The sequence below is a fragment of the Rhopilema esculentum genome, chromosome 20 (genome assembly GCF_057945365.1).
Source record: "Rhopilema esculentum isolate cy_ngs chromosome 20, ASM5794536v1, whole genome shotgun sequence".
NCBI classification, from domain to species: Eukaryota; Metazoa; Cnidaria; class Scyphozoa; order Rhizostomeae; family Rhizostomatidae; genus Rhopilema; species Rhopilema esculentum.
This window is the reverse complement of record NC_142834.1, coordinates 6,061,299-6,089,006: the sequence shown is the minus strand read 5'-3', so window position 1 is coordinate 6,089,006 and position 27,708 is coordinate 6,061,299. Positions and strand designations below refer to the sequence as shown.

General features: G+C 35.8%; 1 protein-coding gene and 1 long non-coding RNA gene across 4 annotated transcripts in view; one reads left to right on the top strand and one right to left on the bottom strand.

Annotated features, from left to right (window-relative positions):
* The window catches only part of LOC135682100 (uncharacterized), a 249,231-nt gene extending 227,679 nt beyond the window's left edge, over positions 1-21,552 (top strand). For 2 of the 3 annotated variants that reach the window (XM_089114281.1, XM_089114278.1), the window contains one exon: positions 19,593-21,552. The gene's annotated coding sequence lies outside the window, so the exon portion shown is untranslated. The remainder of the gene's footprint in view (positions 1-19,592) is intronic. The other variant, XR_016144978.1, reaches the window with a different exon arrangement.
* Positions 21,553-22,696: 1,144 nt separating this feature from the next.
* The window catches only part of LOC148957838 (uncharacterized), a 58,942-nt gene continuing 53,930 nt past the window's right edge, over positions 22,697-27,708 (bottom strand). The window contains exon 4 of the long non-coding RNA XR_016144980.1: positions 22,697-24,351. This is a non-coding gene — a long non-coding RNA (uncharacterized LOC148957838). The remainder of the gene's footprint in view (positions 24,352-27,708) is intronic.

Below are 27,708 nucleotides of genomic sequence, written 5' to 3'. Positions count from 1 at the left end.
CTAAAATTCTTCGTTCTCATTTTTTACTGTATGTCAATTTTTATTGCTATGTTCCTGTAGGGAGCTTTGCTTTAGAATTCCATTAAGACCCTTCGTTCTCTTTATTTTACTGCCTGCCAATTTTTCATGCTTCGTTTCTGTAGGGAGTTTTGCTTTAGAGTTTCTCTAAAATCTTTTTTTCTCTTTATTTTACTGCCTGCCAATTTTTTTGTTATGTTGCTGTAGGGAGCTTTGCTTTAGAGTTTCTCTAAAATCCTTCTTTCTCTTTATTTTACTGCCTGCCAATTTTTTATGCTTCGTTGCTGTAGAGAGTTTTCCTTTAGAGTTTCTTTAAAATCCTTTTTTCTCTTTATTTTACTGCCTGTCAATTTTTTTTGTTACGTTGCTGTAGGGAGCTTTGCTTTCGAGTTTCTCTAGAATCCTTCTTTCTCCTTTTTTTACTGTATGTCAATTTTTATTGCTATTTTCCTGTAGGGAGCTTTGCTTTAGAATTCCATTAAGACCCTTCGTTCTCTTTATTTTACTGCCTGCCAATTTTTCATGCTTCGTTGCTGTAGGGAGTTTTGCTTTAGAGTTTCTCTAAAATCTTTTTTTCTCTTTATTTTACTGCCTGCCAATTTTTTTGTTATGTTGCTGTAGGGAGCTTTGCTTTAGAGTTTCTCTAAAATCCTTCTTTCTCTTTATTTTACTGCCTGCCAATTTTTTATGCTTCGTTGCTGTAGAGAGTTTTCCTTTAGAGTTTCTCTAAAATCCTTTTTTCTCTTTATTTTACTGCCTGTCAATTTTTTTTGTTACGTAACTGTAGGGAGCTTTGCTTTAGAGTTTCTCTAGAATCCTTCTTTCTCTTTATTTTACTGCCTGTTAATTTTTATTGCAATGTTCCTATAAGGAGCTTTCCTTTAGAGTTTCTCTAAAATTCTTCGTTCTCTTTTTTTACTGTATGTCAATTTTTATTGCTATGTTCCTGTAGGGAGCTTTGCTTTAGAATTCCCCTAAGACCCTTCGTTCTTTTTATTTTACTGTCTGCCAATTTTTCATGCTTTGTTGCTGTAGGGAGATTTGCTTTAGAGTTTCTCTAAAATCCTTCTTTCTCTTTATTTTAATGCCTGTCAATTTTTTTTGTTACGTTGCTGTAGGGAGCTTTGCTTTAGAGTTTCTCTAAAATCCTTCTTTCTCTTTATTTTACTGCCTGTTAATTTTTATTGCAATGTTCCTATAAGGAGCTTTCCTTTAGAGTTTTTCTAAAATTCTTCGTTCTCTTTTTTTACTGTCTGCCAATTTTTCATGCTTTGTTGCTGTAGGGAGTTTTGCTTTAGAGTTTCTCTAAAATCCTTTTTTCTCTTTATTTTACTGCCTGTCAATTTTTTTTTGTTACGTTGCTGTAGGGAGATTTGCTTTAGAGTTTCTCTAAAATCCTTCTTTCTCTTTATTTTACTGCCTGCCAATTTTTCATGCTTCGTTGCTGTAGGGAGTTTTGCTTTAGAGTTTCTCCAAAATCCTTTTCTCTCTTCATTTTACTGCCTGTCAATTTTTTTTGTTACGTTGCTGTAGACAGCTTTGCTTTAGACTTTCTCTAAAATCCTTCTATCTCTTTATTTTACTGTCTGCTAATTTTTCATGCTTTGTTGCTGTAGGGAGTTTTGCTTTAGAGTTTCTCTAAAATCCTTTTTTCTCTTTATTTTACTGCCTGTTAATTTTTATTGCAATGTTCCTATAAGGAGCTTTCCTTTAGAGTTTCTCTAAAATTCTTCGTTCTCTTTTTTTACTGTATGTCAATTTTTATTGCTATGTTCCTTTAGGGAGCTTTGCTTTAGAATTCTCCTAAGACCCTTCGTTCTCTTTATTTTGCTGCCTGCCAATTTTTCATGCTTCGTTGCTGTAGGGAGTTTTGCTTTAGAGTTTCTCTAAAATCCTTCTTTCTCTTTATTTTACTGCCTGCCAATTTTTGATGCTCCGTTGCTGTAGGGAGCTTTGCTTTAGAGTTTCTCTAAAATCCTTCTTTCTCTTTATTTTACTGTCTGCCAAATTTTCATGCTTTGTTGCTGTAGGGAGTTTTGCTTTAAAGTTTCTCTAAAATCCTTTTTTCTCTTTATTTTACTGCCTGTCAATTTTTTTTGTTACGTTGCTGTAGGGAGCTTTGCTTTAGAGTTTCTCTAAAATCCTTCTTTCTCTTTTTTTACTGTATGTCAATTTTTATTGCTATTTTCCTGTAGGGAGCTTTGCTTTAGAATTCCCCTAAGACTCTTCGTTCTCTTTATTGTACTGCCTGCCAATTTTTCATGCTTCGTTGCTGTAGGGAGTTTTGCTTTATAGTTTCTCTAAAATCCTTTTTTCTCTTTATTTTACTGCCTGCCAATTTTTTTATTATGTTGTTGTAGGGAGCTTTGCTTTAGAGTTTCTCTAAAATCCTTCTTTCTCTTTATTTTACTGCCTGCCAATTTTTGATGCTTCGTTGCTGTAGGGAGTTTTCCTTTAGAGCTTCTCTAAAATCCTTTTTTCTCTTTATTTTACTGCCTGTCAATTTTTCATGCTTCGTTGCTGTAGGGAGCTTTGCTTTAGAGTTTCTCTAAAATCCTTCTTTCTCTTTTTTTACTGTATGTCAATTTTTATTGCTATTTTCCTGTAGGGAGCTTTGCGTTAGAATTCCCCTAAGACTCTTCGTTCTCTTTATTGTACTGCCTGCCAATTTTTCATGCTTCGTTGCTGTAGGGAGTTTTGCTTGAGAGTTTCTCTAAAATCCTTTTTTCTCTTTATTTTACTGCCTGCCAATTTTTTTGTTATGTTGCTGTAGGGAGCTTTGCTTTAGAGTTTCTCTAAAATCCTTCTTTCTCTTTATTTTACTGTCTGCTAATTTTTCATGCTTTGTTGCTGTAGGGAGTTTTCCTTTAGAGTTTCTCTAAAATCCTTTTTTCTCTTTATTTTACTGCCTGTCAATTTTTTTTGTTACGTAACTGTAGGGAGCTTTGCTTTAGAGTTTCTCTAGAATCCTTCTTTCTCTTTATTTTACTGCCTGTTAATTTTTATTGCAATGTTCCTATAAGGAGCTTTCCTTTAGAGTTTCTCTAAAATTCTTCGTTCTCTTTTTTTACTGTATGTCAATTTTTATTGCTATGTTCCTGTAGGGAGCTTTGCTTTAGAATTCCCCTAAGACCCTTCGTTCTTTTTATTTTACTGTCTGCCAATTTTTCATGCTTTGTTGCTGTAGGGAGATTTGCTTTAGAGTTTCTCTAAAATCCTTCTTTCTCTTTATTTTAATGCCTGTCAATTTTTTTTGTTACGTTGCTGTAGGGAGCTTTGCTTTAGAGTTTCTCTAAAATCCTTCTTTCTCTTTATTTTACTGCCTGTTAATTTTTATTGCAATGTTCCTATAAGGAGCTTTCCTTTAGAGTTTTTCTAAAATTCTTCGTTCTCTTTTTTTACTGTCTGCCAATTTTTCATGCTTTGTTGCTGTAGGGAGTTTTGCTTTAGAGTTTCTCTAAAATCCTTTTTTCTCTTTATTTTACTGCCTGTCAATTTTTTTTGTTACGTTGCTGTAGGGAGATTTGCTTTAGAGTTTCTCTAAAATCCTTCTTTCTCTTTATTTTACTGCCTGCCAATTTTTCATGCTTCGTTGCTGTAGGGAGTTTTGCTTTAGAGTTTCTCCAAAATCCTTTTCTCTCTTCATTTTACTGCCTGTCAATTTTTTTTGTTACGTTGCTGTAGACAGCTTTGCTTTAGACTTTCTCTAAAATCCTTCTATCTCTTTATTTTACTGTCTGCTAATTTTTCATGCTTTGTTGCTGTAGGGAGTTTTGCTTTAGAGTTTCTCTAAAATCCTTTTTTCTCTTTATTTTACTGCCTGTTAATTTTTATTGCAATGTTCCTATAAGGAGCTTTCCTTTAGAGTTTCTCTAAAATTCTTCGTTCTCTTTTTTTACTGTATGTCAATTTTTATTGCTATGTTCCTTTAGGGAGCTTTGCTTTAGAATTCTCCTAAGACCCTTCGTTCTCTTTATTTTGCTGCCTGCCAATTTTTCATGCTTCGTTGCTGTAGGGAGTTTTGCTTTAGAGTTTCTCTAAAATCCTTCTTTCTCTTTATTTTACTGCCTGCCAATTTTTGATGCTCCGTTGCTGTAGGGAGCTTTGCTTTAGAGTTTCTCTAAAATCCTTCTTTCTCTTTATTTTACTGTCTGCCAAATTTTCATGCTTTGTTGCTGTAGGGAGTTTTGCTTTAAAGTTTCTCTAAAATCCTTTTTTCTCTTTATTTTACTGCCTGTCAATTTTTTTTGTTACGTTGCTGTAGGGAGCTTTGCTTTAGAGTTTCTCTAAAATCCTTCTTTCTCTTTTTTTACTGTATGTCAATTTTTATTGCTATTTTCCTGTAGGGAGCTTTGCTTTAGAATTCCCCTAAGACTCTTCGTTCTCTTTATTGTACTGCCTGCCAATTTTTCATGCTTCGTTGCTGTAGGGAGTTTTGCTTTATAGTTTCTCTAAAATCCTTTTTTCTCTTTATTTTACTGCCTGCCAATTTTTTTATTATGTTGTTGTAGGGAGCTTTGCTTTAGAGTTTCTCTAAAATCCTTCTTTCTCTTTATTTTACTGCCTGCCAATTTTTGATGCTTCGTTGCTGTAGGGAGTTTTCCTTTAGAGCTTCTCTAAAATCCTTTTTTCTCTTTATTTTACTGCCTGTCAATTTTTCATGCTTCGTTGCTGTAGGGAGCTTTGCTTTAGAGTTTCTCTAAAATCCTTCTTTCTCTTTTTTTACTGTATGTCAATTTTTATTGCTATTTTCCTGTAGGGAGCTTTGCGTTAGAATTCCCCTAAGACTCTTCGTTCTCTTTATTGTACTGCCTGCCAATTTTTCATGCTTCGTTGCTGTAGGGAGTTTTGCTTTAGAGTTTCTCTAAAATCCTTTTTTCTCTTTATTTTACTGCCTGCCAATTTTTTTGTTATGTTGCTGTAGGGAGCTTTGCTTTAGAGTTTCTCTAAAATCCTTCTTTCTCTTTATTTTACTGTCTGCTAATTTTTCATGCTTTGTTGCTGTAGGGAGTTTTGCTTTAGAGTTTCTCTAAAATCCTTTTTTCTCTTTATTTTACTGCCTGTTAATTTTTATTGCAATGTTCCTATAAGGAGCTTTCCTTTAGAGTTTCTCTAAAATTCTTCGTTCTCTTTTTTCACTGTATGTCAATTTTTATTGCTATGTTCCTTTAGGGAGCTTTGCTTTTAAATTCTCCTAAGACCCTTCGTTCTCTTTATTTTGCTGCCTGCCAATTTTTCATGCTTCGTTGCTGTAGGGAGGTTTGCTTTAGAGTTTCTCTAAAATCCTTCTTTCTCTTTATTTTACTGCCTGCCAATTTTTGATGCTCCGTTGCTGTAGGGAGCTTTGCTTTAGAGTTTCTCTAAAATCCTTCTTTCTCTTTATTTTACTGTCTGCCAATTTTTCATGCTTTGTTGCTGTAGGGAGTTCTGCTTTAAAGTTTCTCTAAAATCCTTTTTTCTCTTTATTTTACTGCCTGTCAATTTTTTTTGTTACGTTGCTGTAGGGAGCTTTGCTTTAGAGTTTCTCTAAAATCCTTCTTTCTCTTTTTTTACTGTATGTCAATTTTTATTGCTATTTTCCTGTAGGGAGCTTTGCTTTAGAATTCCCCTAAGACTCTTCGTTCTCTTTAATGTACTGCCTGCCAATTTTTCATGCTTCGTTGCTGTAGGGAGTTTTGCTTTAGAGTTTCTCTAAAATCCTTTTTTCTCTTTATTTTACTGCCTGCCAATTGTTTTATTATGTTGCTGTAGGGAGCTTTGCTTTAGAGTTTCTCTAAAATCCTTCTTTCTCTTTATTTTACTGCCTGCCAATTTTTGATGCTTCGTTGCTGTAGGGAGTTTTCCTTTAGAGTTTCTCTAAAATCCTTTTTTCTCTTTATTTTACTGCCTGTCAATTTTTTTTGTTACGTTGCTGTAGGGAGCTTTGCTTTAGAGTTTCTCTAAAATCCTTCTTTCTCTTTTTTTACTGTATGTCAATTTTTATTGCTATTTTCCTGTAGGGAGCTTTGCGTTAGAATTCCCCTAAGACTCTTCGTTCTCTTTATTGTACTGCCTGCCAATTTTTCATGCTTCGTTGCTGTAGGGAGTTTTGCTTTAGAGTTTCTCTAAAATCCTTTTTTCTCTTTATTTTACTGCCTGCCAATTTTTTTTGTTATGTTGCTGTAGGGAGCTTTGCTTTAGAGTTTCTCTAAAATCCTTCTTTCTCTTTATTTTACTGCCTGCCAATTTTCGATGCTTCGTTGCTGTAGGGAGTTTTCCTTTAGAGTTTCTCTAAAATCCTTTTTTCTCTTTATTTTACTGCCTGTCAATTTTTTTTGTTACGTTGCTGTAGGGAGCTTTTTTTTAGAGTTTCTCTAAAATCCTTCTTTCTCTTTATTTTACTGCCTGTTAATTTTTATTGCAATGTTCCTATAAGCAGCTTTCCTTTAGAGTTTCTCTAAAATCCTTTTTTCTCTTTATTTTACTGCCTGTTAATTTTTATTGCAATGTTCCTATAAGGAGCTTTCCTTTAGAGTTTCTCTAAAATTCTTCGTTCCCTTTTTTTACTGTATGTCAATTTTTATTGCTATGTTCCTGTAGGGAGCTTTGCTTTAGAATTCCCCTAAGACCCTTCGTTCTCTTTATTTTACTGTCTGCCAATTTTTGATGCTTCGTTGCTGTAGGGAGTTTTCCTTTAGAGTTTCTCTAAAATCCTTTTTTCTCTTTATTTTACTGCCTGTCAATTTTTTTTATACGTTGCTGTAGAGAGCTTTGCTTTAGAGTTTCTCCAAAATCCTTCTTTCTCTTTATTTTACTGCCTGCCAATTTTTGATGCTTCGTTGCTGTAGGGAGCTTTGCTTTAGACTTTCTCTAAAATCCTTCTAACTCTTTATTTTACTGTCCGCTAATTTTTCATGCTTTGTTCCTCTAGGGAGTTTTGCTTTAGAGTTTCTCTAAAATCCTTTTTTCTCTTTATTTTACTGCCTGTCAATTTTTTTTGTTACGTTGCTGTAGGGAGCTTTGCTTTAGAGTTTCTCTAAAATCCTTCTTTCTCTTTATTTTACTGCCTGTTAATTTTTATTGCAATGTTCCTATAAGGAGCTTTCCTTTAGAGTTTCTCTAAAATTCTTCGTTCTCTTTTTTTACTGTATGTCAATTTTTATTGCTATGTTCCTGTAGGGAGCTTTGCTTTAGAATTCCCCTAAGACCCTTCGTTCTCTATATTTTACTGCCTGCCAATTTTTCATGCTTCGTTGCTGTAGGGAGTTTTGCTTTAGAGTTTCTCTAAAATCCTTCTTTCTCTTTATTTTACTGTCTGCCAATTTTTCATGCTTTGTTGCTGTAGGGAGTTTTGCTTTAAAGTTTCTTTAAAATCCTTTTTTCTCTTTATTGTACTGCCTGTCAATTTTTTTTGTTACGTTGCTGTAGGGAGCTTTGCTTTCGAGTTTCTCTAAAATCCTTCTTTCTCCTTTGTTTACTGTATGTCAATTTTTATTGCTATTTTCCTGTAGGGAGCTTTGCTTTAGAATTCCCCTAAGACCCTTCCTTCTCTTTATTTTACTGCCTGCCAATTTTTCATGCTTCGCTGCTGTAGGGAGTTTTGCTTTAGAGTTTCTCTAAAATCTTTTTTTCTCTTTATTTTACTGCCTGCCAATTTTTTTGTTATGTTGCTGTAGGGAGCTTTGCTTTAGAGTTTCTCTAAAATCCTTCTTTCTCTTTATTTTACTGCCTGCCAATTTTTTATGCTTCGTTGCTGTAGAGAGTTTTCCTTTAGAGTTTCTCTAAAATCCTTTTTTCTCTTTATTTTACTGCCTGTCAATTTTTTTTGTTACGTAACTGTAGGGAGCTTTGCTTTAGAGTTTCTCTAGAATCCTTCTTTCTCTTTATTTTACTGCCTGTTAATTTTTATTGCAATGTTCCTATAAGGAGCTTTCCTTTAGAGTTTCTCTAAAATTCTTCGTTCTCTTTTTTTACTGTATGTCAATTTTTATTGCTATGTTCCTGTAGGGAGCTTTGCTTTAGAATTCCCCTAAGACCCTTCGTTCTTTTTATTTTACTGTCTGCCAATTTTTCATGCTTCGTTGCTGTAGGGAGTTTTGCTTTAGAGTTTCTCCAAAATCCTTTTCTCTCTTCATTTTACTGCCTGTCAATTTTTTTTGTTACGTTGCTGTAGACAGCTTTGCTTTAGACTTTCTCTAAAATCCTTCTATCTCTTTATTTTACTGTCTGCTAATTTTTCATGCTTTGTTGCTGTAGGGAGTTTTGCTTTAGAGTTTCTCTAAAATCCTTTTTTCTCTTTATTTTACTGCCTGCCAATTTTTTTATTATGTTGCTGTAGGGAGCTTTGCTTTAGAGTTTCTCTAAAATCCTTTTTTCTCTTTATTTTACTGCCTGTCAATTTTTTTTGTTACGTAACTGTAGGGAGCTTTGCTTTAGAGTTTCTCTAGAATCCTTCTTTCTCTTTATTTTACTGCCTGTTAATTTTTATTGCAATGTTCCTATAAGGAGCTTTCCTTTAGAGTTTCTCTAAAATTCTTCGTTCTCTTTTTTTACTGTATGTCAATTTTTATTGCTATGTTCCTTTAGAGAGCTTTGCTTTAGAATTCTCCTAAGACCCTTCGTTCTCTTTATTTTGCTGCCTGCCAATTTTTCATGCTTCGTTGCTGTAGGGAGTTTTGCTTTAGAGTTTCTCTAAAATCCTTCTTTCTCTTTATTTTACTGCCTGCCAATTTTTGATGCTCCGTTGCTGTAGGGAGCTTTGCATCAGAGTTTCTCTAAAATCCTTCTTTCTCTTTATTTTACTGTCTGCCAATTTTTCATGCTTTGTTGCTGTAGGGAGTTTTGCTTTAAAGTTTCTCTAAAATCCTTTTTTCTCTTTATTTTACTGCCTGTCAATTTTTTTTGTTACGTTGCTGTAGGGAGCTTTGCTTTAGAGTTTCTCTAAAATCCTTCTTTCTCTTTTTTTACTGTATGTCAATTTTTATTGCTATTTTCCTGTAGGGAGCTTTGCTTTAGAATTCCCCTAAGACTCTTCGTTCTCTTTATTGTACTGCCTGCCAATTTTTCATGCTTCGTTGCTGTAGGGAGTTTTGCTTTAGAGTTTCTCTAAAATCCTTTTTTCTCTTTATTTTACTGCCTGCCAATTTTTTTGTTATGTTGCTGTAGGGAGCTTTGCTTTAGAGTTTCTCTCAAATCCTTCTTTCTCTTTATTTTACTGCCTGCCAATTTTTGATGCTTCGTTGCTGTAGGGAGTTTTCCTTTAGGGTTTCTCTAAAATCCTTTTTTCTCTTTATTTTACTGCCTGTCAATTTTTTTTGTTACGTTGCTGTAGGGAGCTTTGCTTTAGAGTTTCTCTAAAATCCTTCTTTCTCTTTTTTTACTGTATGTCAATTTTTATTGCTATTTTCCTGTAGGGAGCTTTGCGTTAGAATTCCCCTAAGACTCTTCGTTCTCTTTATTGTACTGCCTGCCAATTTTTCATGCTTCGTTGCTGTAGGGAGTTTTGCTTTAGAGTTTCTCTAAAATCCTTTTTTCTCTTTATTTTACTGCCTGTCAATTTTTTTTGTTACGTTGCTGTAGGGAGCTTTGCTTTAGAGTTTCTCTAAAATCCTTCTTTCTCTTTTTTTACTGTATGTCAATTTTTATTGCTATTTTCCTGTAGGGAGCTTTGCTTTAGAATTCCCCTAAGACTCTTCGTTCTCTTTATTGTACTGCCTGCCAATTTTTCATGCTTCGTTGCTGTAGGGAGTTTTGCTTTAGAGTTTCTCTAAAATCCTTTTTTCTCTTTATTTTACTGCCTGCCAATTTTTTTGTTATGTTGCTGTAGGGAGCTTTGCTTTAGAGTTTCTCTCAAATCCTTCTTTCTCTTTATTTTACTGCCTGCCAATTTTTGATGCTTCGTTGCTGTAGGGAGTTTTCCTTTAGGGTTTCTCTAAAATCCTTTTTTCTCTTTATTTTACTGCCTGTCAATTTTTTTTGTTACGTTGCTGTAGGGAGCTTTGCTTTAGAGTTTCTCTAAAATCCTTCTTTCTCTTTTTTTACTGTATGTCAATTTTTATTGCTATTTTCCTGTAGGGAGCTTTGCTTAAGAATTCCCCTAAGACTCTTCGTTCTCTTTATTGTACTGCCTGCCAATTTTTCATGCTTCGTTGCTGTAGGGAGTTTTGCTTTAGAGTTTCTCTAAAATCCTTTTTTCTCTTTATTTTACTGCCTGCCAATTTTTTTGTTATGTTGCTGTAGGGAGCTTTGCTTTAGAGTTTCTCTAAAATCCTTCTTTCTCTTTATTTTACTGCCTGCCAATTTTTGATGCTTCGTTGCTGTAGGGAGTTTTCCTTTAGAGTTTCTCTAAAATCCTTTTTTCTCTTTATTTTACTGCCTGTCAATTTTTTTTGTTACGTTGCTGTAGGGAGCTTTGCTTTAGAGTTTCTCTAAAATCCTTCTTTCTCTTTATTTTACTGCCTGTTAATTTTTATTGCAATGTTCCTATAAGGAGCTTTCCTTTAGAGTTTCTCTAAAATTCTTCGTTCCCTTTTTTTACTGTATGTCAATTTTTATTGCTATGTTCCTGTAGGGAGCTTTGCTTTAGAATTCCCCTAAGACCCTTCGTTCTCTTTATTTTACTGTCTGCCAATTTTTCATGCTTTGTTGCTGTAGGGAGTTTTGCTTTAGAGTTTCTCTAAAATCCTTTTTTCTCTTTTTTTTACTGCCTGCCAATTTTTTTGTTATGTTCCTGTAGGGAGCTTTGCTTTAGAATTCCCCTAAGACCCTTCGTTCTCTTTATTTTACTGTCTGCCAATTTTTCATGCTTTGTTGCTGTAGGGAGTTTTGCTTTAGAGTTTCTCTAAAATCCTTTTTTCTCTTTATTTTACTGCCTGTCAATTTTTTTTGTTACGTTGCTGTAGGGAGCTTTGCTTTAGAGTTTCTCTAAAATCCTTCTTTCTCTTTATTTTGCTTCCTGCCAATTTTTCATGCTTCGTTGCTGTAGAGAGTTTTGCTTTAGAGTTTCTCTAAAATCCTTCTTTCTCTTTATTTTACTGCCTGCCAATTTTTGATGCTCCGTTGCTGTAGGGAGCTTTGCTTTTGAGTTTCTCTAAAATCCTTCTTTCTCTTTATTTTACTGTCTGCCAATTTTTCATGCTTTGTTGCTGTAGGGAGTTTTGCTTTAAAGTTTCTCTAAAATCCTTTTTTCTCTTTATTTTACTGCCTGTCAATTTTTTTTGTTACGTTGCTGTAGGGAGCTTTGCTTTAGAGTTTCTTTAAAATCCTTCTTTCTCTTTTTTTACTGTATGTCAATTTTTATTGCTATTTTCCTGTAGGGAGCTTTGCTTTAGAATTCCCCTAAGACTCTTCGTTCTCTTTATTTTACTGCCTGCCAATTTTTCATGCTTCGTTGCTGTAGGGAGTTTTGCTTTAGAGTTTCTCTAAAATCCTTTTTTCTCTTTTTTTTACTGCCTGCCAATTTTTTTGTTATGTTCCTGTAGGGAGCTTTGCTTTAGAATTCCCCTAAGACCCTTCGTTCTCTTTATTTTACTGTCTGCCAATTTTTCATGCTTTGTTGCTGTAGGGAGTTTTGCTTTAGAGTTTCTCTAAAATCCTTTTTTCTCTTTATTTTACTGCCTGTCAATTTTTTTTGTTACGTTGCTGTAGGGAGCTTTGCTTTAGAGTTTCTCTAAAATCCTTCTTTCTCTTTATTTTACTGCCTGTTAATTTTTATTGCAATGTTCCTATAAGGAGCTTTCCTTTAGAGTTTCTCTAAAATTCTTCGTTCCCTTTTTTTACTGTATGTCAATTTTTATTGCTATGTTCCTGTAGGGAGCTTTGCTTTAGAATTCCCCTAAGACCCTTCGTTCTCTTTATTTTACTGTCTGCCAATTTTTCATGCTTTGTTGCTGTAGGGAGTTTTGCTTTAGAGTTTCTCTAAAATCCTTTTTTCCATTTTTTTTACTGCCTGCCAATTTTTTTGTTATGTTCCTGTAGGGAGCTTTGCTTTAGAATTCCCCTAAGACCCTTCTTTCTCTTTATTTTACTGCCTGCCAATTTTTCATACTTTGTTGCTGTAGGGAGTTTTGCTTTAAAGTTTCTTTAAAATTTCTTTTTCTCTTTATTTTACTGCCTGTCAATTTTTTTTGTTACGTTGCTGTAGGGAGCTTTGCTTTCGAGTTTCTCTAAAATCTTTCTTTCTCCTTTTTTTACTGTATGTCAATTTTTATTGCTATTTTCCTGTAGGGAGCTTTGCTTTAAAATTCCCCTAAGACCCTTCGTTCTCTTTATTTTACTGCCTGCCAATTTTTCATGCTTCGTTGCTGTAGGGAGTTTTGCTTTAGAGTTTCTCTAAAATCTATTTTTCTCTTTATTTTACTGCCTGCCAATTTTTTTGTTATGTTGCTGTAGGGAGCTTTGCTTTAGAGTTTCTCTAAAATCCTTCTTACTCTTTATTTTACTGCCTACCAATTTTTGATGCTTCGTTGCTGTAGGGAGTTTTCCTTTAGAGTTTCTCTAAAATCCTTTTTTCTCTTTATTTTACTGCCTGTCAATTTTTTTTGTTACGTAACTGTAGGGAGCTTTGCTTTAGAGTTTCTCTAAAATCCTTCTTTCTCTTTATTTTACTGCCTGTTAGTTTTTATTGCAATGTTCCTTTAAGGAGCTTTCCTTTAGAGTTTCTCTAAAATTCTTCGTTCTCTTTTTTACTCAAAATTCTTCGTTCTCTGTATGTCAATTTTTATTGCTATGTTCCTGTAGGGAGCTTTGCTTTAGAATTCCTCTAAGACCCTTCGTTCTTTTTATTTTACTGTCTGCCAATTTATCATGCTTTGTTGCTGTAGGGAGTTTTGCTTTAGAGTTTCTCCAAAATCCTTTTCTCTCTTCATTTTACTGCCTGTCAATTTTTTTTGTTACGTTGCTGTAGACAGCTTTGCTTTAGACTTTCTCTAAAATCCTTCTATCTCTTTATTTTACTGTCTGCTAATTTTTCATGCTTTGTTGCTGTAGGGAGTTTTGCTTTAGAGTTTCTCTAAAATCCTTTTTTCTCTTTATTTTACTGCCTGCCAATTTTTTTATTATGTTGCTGTAGGGAGCTTTGCTTTAGAGTTTCTCTAAAATCCTTTTTTCTCTTTATTTTACTGCCTGTCAATTTTTTTTGTTACGTAACTGTAGGGAGCTTTGCTTTAGAGTTTCTCTAGAATCCTTCTTTCTCTTTATTTTACTGCCTGTTAATTTTTATTGCAATGTTCCTATAAGGAGCTTTCCTTTAGAGTTTCTCTAAAATTCTTCGTTCTCTTTTTTTACTGTATGTCAATTTTTATTGCTATGTTCCTTTAGAGAGCTTTGCTTTAGAATTCTCCTAAGACCCTTCGTTCTCTTTATTTTGCTGCCTGCCAATTTTTCATGCTTCGTTGCTGTAGGGAGTTTTGCTTTAGAGTTTCTCTAAAATCCTTCTTTCTCTTTATTTTACTGCCTGCCAATTTTTGATGCTCCGTTGCTGTAGGGAGCTTTGCATCAGAGTTTCTCTAAAATCCTTCTTTCTCTTTATTTTACTGTCTGCCAATTTTTCATGCTTTGTTGCTGTAGGGAGTTTTGCTTTAAAGTTTCTCTAAAATCCTTTTTTCTCTTTATTTTACTGCCTGTCAATTTTTTTTGTTACGTTGCTGTAGGGAGCTTTGCTTTAGAGTTTCTCTAAAATCCTTCTTTCTCTTTTTTTACTGTATGTCAATTTTTATTGCTATTTTCCTGTAGGGAGCTTTGCTTTAGAATTCCCCTAAGTCTCTTCGTTCTCTTTATTGTACTGCCTGCCAATTTTTCATGCTTCGTTGCTGTAGGGAGTTTTGCTTTAGAGTTTCTCTAAAATCCTTTTTTCTCTTTATTTTACTGCCTGCCAATTTTTTTGTTATGTTGCTGTAGGGAGCTTTGCTTTAGAGTTTCTCTCAAATCCTTCTTTCTCTTTATTTTACTGCCTGCCAATTTTTGATGCTTCGTTGCTGTAGGGAGTTTTCCTTTAGGGTTTCTCTAAAATCCTTTTTTCTCTTTATTTTACTGCCTGTCAATTTTTTTTGTTACGTTGCTGTAGGGAGCTTTGCTTTAGAGTTTCTCTAAAATCCTTCTTTCTCTTTTTTTACTGTATGTCAATTTTTATTGCTATTTTCCTGTAGGGAGCTTTGCTTAAGAATTCCCCTAAGACTCTTCGTTCTCTTTATTGTACTGCCTGCCAATTTTTCATGCTTCGTTGCTGTAGGGAGTTTTGCTTTAGAGTTTCTCTAAAATCCTTTTTTCTCTTTATTTTACTGCCTGCCAATTTTTTTGTTATGTTGCTGTAGGGAGCTTTGCTTTAGAGTTTCTCTAAAATCCTTCTTTCTCTTTATTTTACTGCCTGCCAATTTTTGATGCTTCGTTGCTGTAGGGAGTTTTCCTTTAGAGTTTCTCTAAAATCCTTTTTTCTCTTTATTTTACTGCCTGTCAATTTTTTTTGTTACGTTGCTGTAGGGAGCTTTGCTTTAGAGTTTCTCTAAAATCCTTCTTTCTCTTTATTTTACTGCCTGTTAATTTTTATTGCAATGTTCCTATAAGGAGCTTTCCTTCAGAGTTTCTCTAAAATTCTTCGTTCCCTTTTTTTACTGTATGTCAATTTTTATTGCTATGTTCCTTTAGAGAGCTTTGCTTTAGAATTCTCCTAAGACCCTTCGTTCTCTTTATTTTGCTGCCTGCCAATTTTTCATGCTTCGTTGCTGTAGGGAGTTTTGCTTTAGAGTTTCTCTAAAATCCTTCTTTCTCTTTATTTTACTGCCTGCCAATTTTTGATGCTCCGTTGCTGTAGGGAGCTTTGCATCAGAGTTTCTCTAAAATCCTTCTTTCTCTTTATTTTACTGTCTGCCAATTTTTCATGCTTTGTTGCTGTAGGGAGTTTTGCTTTAAAGTTTCTCTAAAATCCTTTTTTCTCTTTATTTTACTGCCTGTCAATTTTTTTTGTTACGTTGCTGTAGGGAGCTTTGCTTTAGAGTTTCTCTAAAATCCTTCTTTCTCTTTTTTTACTGTATGTCAATTTTTATTGCTATTTTCCTGTAGGGAGCTTTGCTTTAGAATTCCCCTAAGACTCTTCGTTCTCTTTATTGTACTGCCTGCCAATTTTTCATGCTTCGTTGCTGTAGGGAGTTTTGCTTTAGAGTTTCTCTAAAATCCTTTTTTCTCTTTATTTTACTGCCTGCCAATTTTTTTGTTATGTTGCTGTAGGGAGCTTTGCTTTAGAGTTTCTCTCAAATCCTTCTTTCTCTTTATTTTACTGCCTGCCAATTTTTGATGCTTCGTTGCTGTAGGGAGTTTTCCTTTAGGGTTTCTCTAAAATCCTTTTTTCTCTTTATTTTACTGCCTGTCAATTTTTTTTGTTACGTTGCTGTAGGGAGCTTTGCTTTAGAGTTTCTCTAAAATCCTTCTTTCTCTTTTTTTACTGTATGTCAATTTTTATTGCTATTTTCCTGTAGGGAGCTTTGCTTAAGAATTCCCCTAAGACTCTTCGTTCTCTTTATTGTACTGCCTGCCAATTTTTCATGCTTCGTTGCTGTAGGGAGTTTTGCTTTAGAGTTTCTCTAAAATCCTTTTTTCTCTTTATTTTACTGCCTGCCAATTTTTTTGTTATGTTGCTGTAGGGAGCTTTGCTTTAGAGTTTCTCTAAAATCCTTCTTTCTCTTTATTTTACTGCCTGCCAATTTTTGATGCTTCGTTGCTGTAGGGAGTTTTCCTTTAGAGTTTCTCTAAAATCCTTTTTTCTCTTTATTTTACTGCCTGTCAATTTTTTTTGTTACGTTGCTGTAGGGAGCTTTGCTTTAGAGTTTCTCTAAAATCCTTCTTTCTCTTTATTTTACTGCCTGTTAATTTTTATTGCAATGTTCCTATAAGGAGCTTTCCTTTAGAGTTTCTCTAAAATTCTTCGTTCCCTTTTTTTACTGTATGTCAATTTTTATTGCTATGTTCCTGTAGGGAGCTTTGCTTTAGAATTCCCCTAAGACCCTTCGTTCTCTTTATTTTACTGTCTGCCAATTTTTCATGCTTTGTTGCTGTAGGGAGTTTTGCTTTAGAGTTTCTCTAAAATCCTTTTTTCTCTTTTTTTTACTGCCTGCCAATTTTTTTGTTATGTTCCTGTAGGGAGCTTTGCTTTAGAATTCCCCTAAGACCCTTCGTTCTCTTTATTTTACTGTCTGCCAATTTTTCATGCTTTGTTGCTGTAGGGAGTTTTGCTTTAGAGTTTCTCTAAAATCCTTTTTTCTCTTTATTTTACTGCCTGTCAATTTTTTTTGTTACGTTGCTGTAGGGAGCTTTGCTTTAGAGTTTCTCTAAAATCCTTCTTTCTCTTTATTTTGCTTCCTGCCAATTTTTCATGCTTCGTTGCTGTAGAGAGTTTTGCTTTAGAGTTTCTCTAAAATCCTTCTTTCTCTTTATTTTACTGCCTGCCAATTTTTGATGCTCCGTTGCTGTAGGGAGCTTTGCTTTTGAGTTTCTCTAAAATCCTTCTTTCTCTTTATTTTACTGTCTGCCAATTTTTCATGCTTTGTTGCTGTAGGGAGTTTTGCTTTAAAGTTTCTCTAAAATCCTTTTTTCTCTTTATTTTACTGCCTGTCAATTTTTTTTGTTACGTTGCTGTAGGGAGCTTTGCTTTAGAGTTTCTTTAAAATCCTTCTTTCTCTTTTTTTACTGTATGTCAATTTTTATTGCTATTTTCCTGTAGGGAGCTTTGCTTTAGAATTCCCCTAAGACTCTTCGTTCTCTTTATTTTACTGCCTGCCAATTTTTCATGCTTCGTTGCTGTAGGGAGTTTTGCTTTAGAGTTTCTCTAAAATCCTTTTTTCTCTTTTTTTTACTGCCTGCCAATTTTTTTGTTATGTTCCTGTAGGGAGCTTTGCTTTAGAATTCCCCTAAGACCCTTCGTTCTCTTTATTTTACTGTCTGCCAATTTTTCATGCTTTGTTGCTGTAGGGAGTTTTGCTTTAGAGTTTCTCTAAAATCCTTTTTTCTCTTTATTTTACTGCCTGTCAATTTTTTTTGTTACGTTGCTGTAGGGAGCTTTGCTTTAGAGTTTCTCTAAAATCCTTCTTTCTCTTTATTTTACTGCCTGTTAATTTTTATTGCAATGTTCCTATAAGGAGCTTTCCTTTAGAGTTTCTCTAAAATTCTTCGTTCCCTTTTTTTACTGTATGTCAATTTTTATTGCTATGTTCCTGTAGGGAGCTTTGCTTTAGAATTCCCCTAAGACCCTTCGTTCTCTTTATTTTACTGTCTGCCAATTTTTCATGCTTTGTTGCTGTAGGGAGTTTTGCTTTAGAGTTTCTCTAAAATCCTTTTTTCCATTTTTTTTACTGCCTGCCAATTTTTTGGTTATGTTCCTGTAGGGAGCTTTGCTTTAGAATTCCCCTAAGACCCTTCTTTCTCTTTATTTTACTGCCTGCCAATTTTTCATACTTTGTTGCTGTAGGGAGTTTTGCTTTAAAGTTTCTTTAAAATTTCTTTTTCTCTTTATTTTACTGCCTGTCAATTTTTTTTGTTACGTTGCTGTAGGGAGCTTTGCTTTCGAGTTTCTCTAAAATCTTTCTTTCTCCTTTTTTTACTGTATGTCAATTTTTATTGCTATTTTCCTGTAGGGAGCTTTGCTTTAAAATTCCCCTAAGACCCTTCGTTCTCTTTATTTTACTGCCTGCCAATTTTTCATGCTTCGTTGCTGTAGGGAGTTTTGCTTTAGAGTTTCTCTAAAATCTATTTTTCTCTTTATTTTACTGCCTGCCAATTTTTTTGTTATGTTGCTGTAGGGAGCTTTGCTTTAGAGTTTCTCTAAAATCCTTCTTACTCTTTATTTTACTGCCTACCAATTTTTGATGCTTCGTTGCTGTAGGGAGTTTTCCTTTAGAGTTTCTCTAAAATCCTTTTTTCTCTTTATTTTACTGCCTGTCAATTTTTTTTGTTACGTAACTGTAGGGAGCTTTGCTTTAGAGTTTCTCTAAAATCCTTCTTTCTCTTTATTTTACTGCCTGTTAGTTTTTATTGCAATGTTCCTATAAGGAGCTTTCCTTTAGAGTTTCTCTAAAATTCTTCGTTCTCTTTTTTACTCAAAATTCTTCGTTCTCTGTATGTCAATTTTTATTGCTATGTTCCTGTAGGGAGCTTTGCTTTAGAATTCCTCTAAGACCCTTCGTTCTTTTTATTTTACTGTCTGCCAATTTATCATGCTTTGTTGCTGTAGGGAGTTTTGCTTTAGAGTTTCTCTAAAATCCTTTTTTCTCTTTATTTTAATGCCTGTCAAATTTTTTTGTTACGTTGCTGTAGGGAGCTTTGCTTTAGAGTTTCTCTAAAATCCTTCTTTCTCTTTATTTTACTGCCTGTTAATTTTTATTGCAATGTTCCTATAAGGAGCTTTCCTTTAGAGTTTCTCTAAAATTCTTCGTTCTCTTTTTTTACTGTCTGCCAATTTTTCATGCTTTGTTGCTGTAGGGAGATTTGCTTTAGAATTTCTCTAAAATCCTTTTTTCTCTTTATTTTACTGTCTGTCAATCTTTTTTTTACGTTGCTGTAGGGAGTTTAGAGTTTCTCTTAAACCCCCAAAAGGATGAAAATTCCGCCTTTCTCTGTTCACGTAAAAAATAACCAAAACCATTGGTACCAAATGGATGTAGGAAATGCATGTATTTTTGTCATCATAATATAGCCTTTCTGGGTGGTTTATTAAACGTTCCTAGAAATTTTCCATTTTCTCAAGCCTGCGAGTTTCTTTTTTTTTGACGAATAGCCCTTCCCTCTTCCATGTCCCCTTTTGTGTAATAGGAAAAGCACCCCTTAACGTGATATGTTTATCTTGAGACTCCAAATATTTATGTAATCCATTTCACTGAGGCTGTTCCCTGCTGACCACCTTCAAACAAAGGTGTATCCACAGGACAATGGGGTCGGGAGATTGCGCGAGAACGCTACAAAATTGATGCCTCTGAGGGATACAACAGATACAACTTGAATCCCGCACAACCAAATAGCCAATCACGCGCCAATACTCCTTTTAGGTCATTTTCGATCCACCAAAGTGCTCAATTCCTGACACAGTTTTCAAATGCTACATCAAAACTGATGCATCAAATAAACCTTTCATCACAAAAAGACCATTGAGATATCACTAGAAAAACTTCCAAATGACTTCTAAGCTTTTTATTGAAGTTGCCAATTTTGATCGCGAAAAGCTTTTACTAAGGTTTTCGAACTTAGTTTTGCTTAAGACACAAAAAGCAAGCAGTCTCTGCAAGCCCCGCTGTTTAAAACAAACCATGGTCTTCATAACATCAAATTCAGAACAAAAAATGCTTGAAATTTGTTCTAAAGCGCTTCGGATATTCAATGGAAGAACTTTGTGCTTGGAGGGGCGCCTTTGAAGGGGACTCAGCCGCCTTGAACCTAGGTTTCGTAAAAGGACTTCCTTCTTTTGAAGCAATGGAATGCTGTAAGGGGCAAGCACCTCAAAAAAACCAACAACACAGTCACCCTTTAGAACCATGTACGACGGCACCTTTCTGTGTAGCTTTTAATTTTAAGGGATAAGACATTTCAGCTAAAAGTTATATTTTCATTAAATTTTCTAGGAGAAATGTTCGCTGTCGCAGATACCCAGTGGACACCGCAATAAAAGATGATGTCGATGCATCAGTAGAAAGAGGCAAACGCACATGAAGAAAAGGTTTACCACATGAACCAAGTCTCTATACAGAAATCCAATACAGACACTTTCCTTGTTTGTAATCGTTTAAAGATTTTGCAGCCACAAGAACGTTGCAGACAATTCTATTCCGTATGGCATGTAAACTTGATTTCTCACGCTCGGCCTTGTAACATCTCTTTATAACTTGTCCAGTCGCCTTTAGCTCCCGAATGGAATGCCCCCCTCGCCCTTAATGTGCCGCTTATGTACCGCCTAACTACCGAAATTGTTCGGCCTAACTGCCCAAAATTAAGTAGGGTAACTCTGAACGGAAAGCTGCAATTTGGAGCCATCTATTGTCGGGAAATGTACAAAGAAGTCTCTAAGTTAACCATAAACACACCCTCTTCGATCGCGTGGAACATAGGTCAATGCAATATCCAGGGCAATCGCAAGGCAAGCCTTGCTGAGGGGGGAGGTGTGGACGACAAATTTACCTGATTATTAAACAATTACCTGAAATTCTTAACATGCTGAAGCAAACCTTAGCAATACTTTTTGTCAATCTAACGGTGTGGCATATAATTCGCAATTTTCAATTTTATATGATTATAACAGACTTTTATAATAGTTTTGTCAAATCTGTATATCGGGACGGGCAAGGATATACCTACCCGAGCCCGCACCATGGTTGCCGCCGAGGGACTAGAAATTTTTCGAATTTTGATGCTTCCAGTTCCCTGGAAAATACATTTTTTTACCAAATTTTACTAAGGCAATCCTCTTAATCCTATTAAAAATTCTTTTATTTTTACAAACAAATTGAGCAGCAGATAAAAACAACTGGCAAAATTTCCCCGTGGTTTGAAAAATTCCATGTTGTCAGTTACCTCTGAAGCCAGGTAACAAGCAGCACTGGTTGTCAATTTAGATCCCTCTTTCCAACCTAGCATGCCTTTTGAATGTTACAAAAAACCTGGAGCTCATTATGAATTGCAGTTGACACTTCTACCGAGGAACTTTAGGGGAAATGGACACATGGCACAATTTTACCTAAAGAGGGCATGGATTATTAAATTTTGTGCCAACAAGACATCTTCAAATCTTCAAATCATTAGTTTGTTTACCTTCCTTCATATCAAGAAATATCATATTTAACCAAAGGAGCAACTACCTTGCTTAATTCTTTATTGATTTTAAGCATGACGGTCTCTGAAATTCCTAAAGCGTTGCTTCCACTGGGCGGACTTTACCTGAAATTTCCTATCCAGATGCTATTGAGGAGGTGTGACACCCCCCAGTCGCGACGCCCCTGGTAATATTGAACCCCTTTCCTACTTACAACCCTGCATCCTTAGTAAATGTATATTCTGAAGCTACTTAGCACCCTTATTGCCCTCTCAAACCTACCTTTTTAAACAGTGAACGACAAGTGTCGTCTAACTACAGCGAAAACATGCCCATCTCCATCGGGAGCATTCCCCATCATTGATACATTGTTTATGTTCTCCTTTTAGGTTCGGCCTTGTCGATTGCCACCCTCAGCAAGTTAAGAGAGTATTTTGAGATGAAGCTTTAGAAATTGTCTATTGAATTTCTTTTGTTTGAAGTGAGAATCTTTTGAATTGTTGGTTTTTAGGAAAGATAATTTTTACTCGCTCATCCAAAAGGTTAAAGTAAACGTCCTTTTGTGGAATGGTAGCATGGATTGAGATAAATATTGCTTATTTTCTGTGTATTTTTCCTGTTTTGCGTTTAAAAGATATTTGATATTCCAGCCGGCCCGGCCCTCACCTCTTAGTGTTTTCACAAAGAGAGGCTTTTGTCTGAAATTGAATGGCCAGTGTTTCAGCTAGAAGTTGCATTATTGGCGAAACCATAAACAGTATCAAATTTTAGTTTCCACCATTGGGTGCGGGAGGTTGCGGCCGTCCTTGTGGTATTTCGTTTTGTCGAATAGGACCGATTTAAGCAAAGTTATTTGACTTTTTCTTGGCTGAGAGCAAGGGGGATTCAGGTTTACATAAAGGCGTTCAGAAAAAACAATAGGCTTGTGATTCCCCAAGTTTCTAAAGACTTGGGTTTTTAGCGATTTACACAAAAAGTATCACAGTTACAAGTTTCTTAGTGCATCCATGAGATGGGCCGTTTGATGCTCGATTTTTTGAGCTATTTCCCGTAATTTTGGGACCTGTTTATGCTGAGTTATTGAGGATTTAGTGATTAAAACACGCAAAAAACGGTTTTTTGCAGTTTAAAAATCTAAAACAGCCGATAAAAATTCTGTGAAGCAATGAAAATATCGCTGATTTTTTGCTTGATTTTTTGAGCTATTGCTTGTCTTGTTTGAAGCTTGCGTTACTGAATAAACTCGATTTTTCCGAAAAGTGCACTTTTCAAATTTTCTCAAATTTGCATCGCAGCTACCGATCAAGCTCAAACCGGTAACTGCGGCGGCGGTCAGACTTTTTCTTGAAAAATGGTGTTTAATTGACACTTAAAAACAGGAAAAGTCTGTGAACGGGTAAAAGAGCTTCCTGGATTCGATTTAAATGCATTTAAAGTTGCATTTCATGATTTTTTAAAGTTTCGATACATTTGCCCCACTTAAACACCGTTTTTCGTTTCCTTTTGTCGAATGGGACCGATTTTTGCAAAGTTATTCGACTTTTTCTTGGCTGAGAGCAAGGGGGATTCAGGTTTACATAAAGGCGTTCAGAAAAAACAATAGGCTTGTGATTCCCCAAGTTTCTAAAGACTTGGGTTTTTAGCGATTTACACAAAAAGTATCACAGTTACAAGTTTTTGAGTGCATCCATGAGATGGACCGTTTGATGCTCGATTTTGTGAGCCGTTTCCCGTAATTTTAGGACCTGTCTTTGCCGAGTTATTGAGGATCTAATGATTAGAACAAAAGAAATGGAAATTCCCAAAGAGCTGTGAAAATCAGACAGTTTTGAGAGTTTCTTGACCGAATAATCCGATCGGGCGACGGGCGGCTAGCAACATTGGGCAAATGTATCGAAACTTTAAAAAGTCATGAAATGCAACTTTAAATGCATTTAAATCGAATCAAGGAAGCTCTTTTACCCGTTCACAGACTTTTCCTGTTTTTAAATTCCAATTAAACACCGTTTTTCAAGAAAAAGTTTTGACCGCCGCCGCAGTTACCGGTTTGAGCTTGATCGGTAGCTGCGATGCAAATTTGAGAAAATTTGAAAAGTGCACTTTTCGGAAAAATCGAGTTTATTCAGTAACGCAAGCTTCAAACAAGACAAGCAATAGCTCAAAAAATCAAGCAAAAAATCAGCGATATTTTCATTGCTTCACAGAATTTTTATCGGCTGTTTTAGATTTTTAAACTGCAAAAAACCGTTTTTTGCGTGTTTTAATCACTAAATCCTCAATAACTCAGCATAAACAGGTCCCAAAATTACGGGAAATAGCTCAAAAAATCGAGCATCAAACGGCCCATCTCATGGATGCACTAAGAGACTTGTAACTGTGATACTTTTTGTGTAAATCGCTAAAAACCCAAGTCTTTAGAAACTTGGGGAATCACAAGCCTATTGTTTTTTCTGAACGCCTTTATGTAAACCTGAATCCCCCTTGCTCTCAGCCAAGAAAAAGTCGAATAACTTTGCTTAAATCGGTCCTATTCATCAAAACGAAATACCATAAGGACGGCCGCAACCTCCCGCACCCAATGGTGGAAACTAAAATTTGATACTGTATATGGTTTTGCCAATAATGCAACTTCTAGCTGAAACACTGGCCATTCAATTTCAGACAAAAGCCTCTCTTTGTGAAAACACTAAGAGGTGAGGGCCGGGCCGGCTGGAATATCAAATATCTTTTAAACGCAAAACAGGAAAAATACACAGAAAATAAGCAATATTTATCTCAATCCATGCTACCATTCCACAAAAGGACGTTTACTTTAACCTTTTGGATGAGCGAGTAAAAATTATCTTTCCTAAAAACCAACAATTCAAAAGATTCTCACTTCAAACAAAAGAAATTCAATAGACGATTTCTAAAGCTTCATCCCAAAATACTCTCTTAATTTGTTGAGGGTGGCAATTGACAAGGCCGAACCGAAAAGGAGAACATAAACAATGTAACAATGATGGGGAATGCTCTCGACGTAGATGGGCATTTGAACACCGCTCGAAAAGGAGTGTATCGGAGAGTCTGAGGGGGCAAGTTGCTAAGTAGTTTCAGATTATACATTTACTAAGGATTCAGGGCTGGGGTAGGAAAGGGGCTCAATTTTGCATTGACCTATGATTCTCGCGATCGAAGTGATTGTTTATCGTTAACTTAGGGACTCCTTTACATATTTTCCGACAATAGATGGCTCCAAACAGCAGCTTTCTATTCAGAGTTACCCTTACCCTACTTAATCTTCGGCGTTTAGGCGGCACAAAAGCTTCAAGGGCAAGTGCCTTTACAAAGGCGAATGTGAGAAATCAAGTTTACATGCCATGGGTAAAGAAATTTCCGGCAACACGTTTCTATGCATGGAAAATATTTAAAATTTAAAAATATAAACAAACTAGGAAAAAGTGTCTGTATTGGGTTTCTATGTGGAGATTTGGTTCATTCCCTAAACCTTTTCTTCACTTGCGTTTGCCTCTTTGCTACTGATGCATCGACATCATCTTCTGTTGCGGCGTCCACTGGGTGTCTGCGGCATTCACCTAAAAATTTAATGAAAATGTCACTTTTGGCTGAAATGTCTTATCTTTTTAAATTGACAGATACACAGAGAGGTGACGACTGACGTCGTACATGGTTATAAAGAGTGACTGTGCTGCTGGTTTCTTTGAGATGCTTGCCCCTTACGGCATTCCATTGCTGAGATTTAACGAAGACACTTCTAAGAGGAGCAAAACAGAATCAATCCTGGAAAATTTTCAGCCATAAAAAGAGATTGGCTCACATACAAATCTGCTCACGAAAGAATTTGTTTTTAAAGAAGGAAATCCTCTTACGAATTTAGGTTACGGCAGCTGAATCCCCTTCAAAGGCGACCCTTTAAACACATACTTCTTCCATTAAATATTCAACCTGCCTGAATATTTAATTTTATTGAACTTCTTCCTGAATTTGATGTTATAAAGATCATAGTTTGTTTTAAACAGCGAGGCTTGCAGAGACTGCTCACTTTTTTGTGTCGTTAGCAAACTGAAGTTCGCAAACTCATTCAAAGATATTCATAAGCAAAGTTGGCAACTTCAATAAAGAGCTTAGAAGTCGTTTGAAAGTCTTTCTAATGATATATCAATGGTCTTTCTGTTATTAAAGGTTTATTTGATGCATAAGTTTTGATGTAGCATTTGAAAACTGTGTCGGGAATTGAGCTCTTTGGTGGATCGAAAATGACCTAAAAGGAGTATTGGCGCGTGATTGCCTATTTGGTTTCTCCTCTCTAGTGATTTTCGATCCAAAACGTTGTTTTCGGTTTTCTGTGCAGTCTTGATATTAGCCATTGTCATTTGATCATTTTCATTGGTTGTATTTATAATTATTTGACCTTGATCATTGATAATTTTGCAAATAATCATCATTAGTGACAAGTTGCGATTTCCTGCTTGTACAACAGTTTGCTGATGCCTGAGATCGAGGGGCGATTCACTCTTGCAAATAGCGTACGAGATTTAGCCTAAAACAAAAGGATTTCTAGAGATTTTCAGATAAAAAAATAGGATTTTTCATAAAAGGTCTACGAGATTTTCTTAGAGTGATTTGTCCCTCGGTTGAGATAATAATTTATCAATGACTTGTACGGCATTCAAGTTGTATCTGTATACCCCAGAGGCATCAATTTTGTTGCGTTCTTGCGCAATCTCCCTGTTATGAACTATGACTATTCGTTGGATTGAACTACAACTTGTTAACTTGTTAACTTTGTTAGGTCAGCGGTTTTGTGTTGTTAGGCCGCTATTTTGTTTTTGGTAAGCACTTGTGGTAGCCTTCGTTCTTATTGCTTAGTAAAGCCTATACGGCAATGACTCGTTAATATTTATTACAATTTACTAAGCAATAACATTATGGATAAAGTATTACGGCCAGAGCGTTTGGAGACGAAACCTGACAGCGTTTCAGCGAACAAAGAATGGCTTCATTGGCGACGAACTTTCGATAACTTTATATCGGTGCTATCCAGTGAAGGCCTCGATAAACTTCGCGTTTTGACGAACTTTGTGTCTCCGGAAATCTTTCAATACATTGAAGAATCAACCTCGCATGAACAAGCGATGAAAACACTGCATAATTTGTTCGTAAAACCTACAAACGAAATATACGCTCGTCACTTACTGGCAACTCGGCGACAACAACCTGGAGAAACTCTCGATGAATATCTGTTGGCTCTGAAAACTCTAAGTAAAGACTGCAACTTCAAAGCAATTACTGCGGCTGCCTACTGTGAAGAAAGTATTCGTGATGCATTTATAACTGGTCTTCAATCGAACGCTATTCGTCAACGGCTTTTGGAAAACACCACACTCACCCTGCAAGCCATGTTTGATCAAGCACGTGCTTTAGAATCAGCTATGCGAAGCTCTGAATCGTATATTACTACCCAACCATCCTTCAATGCTGCGATACCTCATACTCCAGCAGTATCCACATCAGATATCAGCCTTGATAACAGCGTATCAGCAGCGGTTCAGCCTGAAGACCAGAAGTGTTTCTTCTGCGGAAACAACAAGCACCCACGTTCAAAGTGCCCTGCTCGCGAGGCGACTTGCCACAAGTGTCAAAAAAGGGTCATTATGCCAAGGTGTGACAAGGAAGGTCTCAAAGACTGAGTGCAGCAATCAATTCAGTAATACTTGCTTCTATATCCTCAAAAGCTCCTGTATCTCTAGTGAAATCATCTGCGACCGTAAATGTAAATGGTCATGCCGTGGAAGCTCTTTTCGATAGTCGGAGCAGTGAAAGCTTTATTGCCCCATTTTTAGTGGAATTAGCGTCGCTACCTACCCAACCCTGCTCTGGTACAGTATCTATGGCTTCCACAGGGTTTAAAACACAAGTTAAAGGCTTCTGTGTAGTTGATCTTACGTACAAAGGGTATACATACAAGAATGTTCGCCTATCTGTGTTACCTGGACTCTGTGCTAATCTCATACTAGGACTTGATTTCCAGACCCAACATGAAAGTTTCACTTTCAACTATGGTGGACCTAAACCACCCTTGACTGTCTGTAATCTAACAACTCTGAACATTAGTCCACCAGAACCCTTTGCCAATCTCTCACCTGACTGCAGCCCTATTGCTACCAAATCCCGCCGATACAGCCAGGAGGATTCTAAATTCATTGATGCAGAGGTGGAACGGTTACTTAGAGAAGGAATAATCGAGCCAAGTAATTCTCCTTGGCGTGCTCAAGTTGTTGTAACGAAAGATGAAAATCACAAGAAAAGATTAGCCATTGATTACTCACAAACTATCAACAAATTCACTCTCCTTGATGCATTCCCACTGCCAGGAATAACTGACATAGTAAACCAGATCGCCCAGTACAAAGTCTTCAGTACTATCGACCTCCGCAGTGCATATCATCAAGTTCCCCTCAAAGAAAATGACAAACCCTATACAGCATTTGAGGCTCGCAACTGTCTATATCAATTCACCCGACTTCCATTTGGAGTCACGAATGGAGTCGCATGCTTTTAACGAGAAATGATGAAATTCGTACAAGAGGAGAATCTGAAAGCTGTTTTCGCATACCTTGATAACATCACCATATGTGGCAAGGATCAAGAGGATCATGATGTCAATTCAAATTGATATTTATTACACTCCCGACCCCATTATTCTGTGGATATACCTATGTTTGAAGGTGGTCAGCAGGGAGCAGCCTCAGTGAAATGGAACAAATAAATATTTGAAGTTTCAAGATAAAAATATCGCGTTAAGGGGTGCTTTTCCTATTACACAAAAGGGGACATGCTTGAGAATATGGAATATTCTCTAGGAGCGCTTTATAACCCACCCGAAAAGGCTTATATTATGGTGACAAAAAAACATGCATTTCTTGCATCCA